Raw genomic sequence first — 947 nt, 5'->3', positions numbered from 1 at the left:
AAAAACGAATCATTGCAATGTAGTTTATGTGAGATGCCAAGTGAATCTAAAGATGAAGAGCAGAGAGATGACTGTGGTGGGAGAGTTGGGAGCCTTCAGGGAAGACACATGGTTCAAAGTGGGTTTTCAAGAAGATGAGGGGTTCAAGTAAAGAAAGGAGAAGAGCAGGCCTGTCAGAAAGACAGAGGTCAAGTCGACAAGGAGACCAGAGTGGGGCAGTGAGGTCTCAAACATAGTCCCAGAACGGCAGCCTCAGGGTTACCTGGAGCATCGGTCAGGTCAGGCTGTCATAACAATACAAAGATGGAGTGGCTCAAACACAGAAATTTGCTTTCTCAGTTGTGAAGGCTGGGGACATCCTAAGGTCTCTGATGTTTTATTTTATAAGGACACTAATCCCATGAGGCCAGGGCCCCACCCTATTACTTCCTTTAACCTTAGTTATTCCCTTAGAGGCCCCATCTCTAAATAGAGTCACACTGGGGGTTAGGACTTGGTCATATGAATTTAGGGGAGATACCAACATTCTATCTGTAGCACATGGAAACTTTTCAGAAATGTTAAATCTTGGGCTTTACCCTGAAACAACTGAGTCAGAAACTCTAGGATTTGGGCTCAAATATCTCTTTCAATCAGGCTTTTCGGTGTGTCTGAATTTGAGAACCACTAAAGAGTCAATAGGGGAAGGGGATGGAGGGGAGATGAAAGAAGTAGATTGTCATCAGAACTTGGAGAACTTTGAGATCAAGAATGCAAAAGCTGCTCTTAGTCAGTGGGACACCTAGAAGGAGAGGAGGTAAATCATTTATTTTGCCATCTGTTTGTGGGAGGAAGGGGAGGAAATAAAGGAGAGAAGGAAAAAAAAAAAAAAGAAGGCGGCAGCATAACGGAAACTCATAAATAAAGCCCCAAATCCCTGGGACAGAGCACCTGGGAACAAAAGAAGG

Source organism: Cebus imitator, unplaced genomic scaffold (assembly GCF_001604975.1).
Source record: "Cebus imitator isolate Cc_AM_T3 unplaced genomic scaffold, Cebus_imitator-1.0 Scaffold918, whole genome shotgun sequence".
NCBI classification, from domain to species: domain Eukaryota; kingdom Metazoa; phylum Chordata; class Mammalia; order Primates; family Cebidae; genus Cebus; species Cebus imitator.
This window is presented reverse-complemented; position numbering follows the sequence as displayed.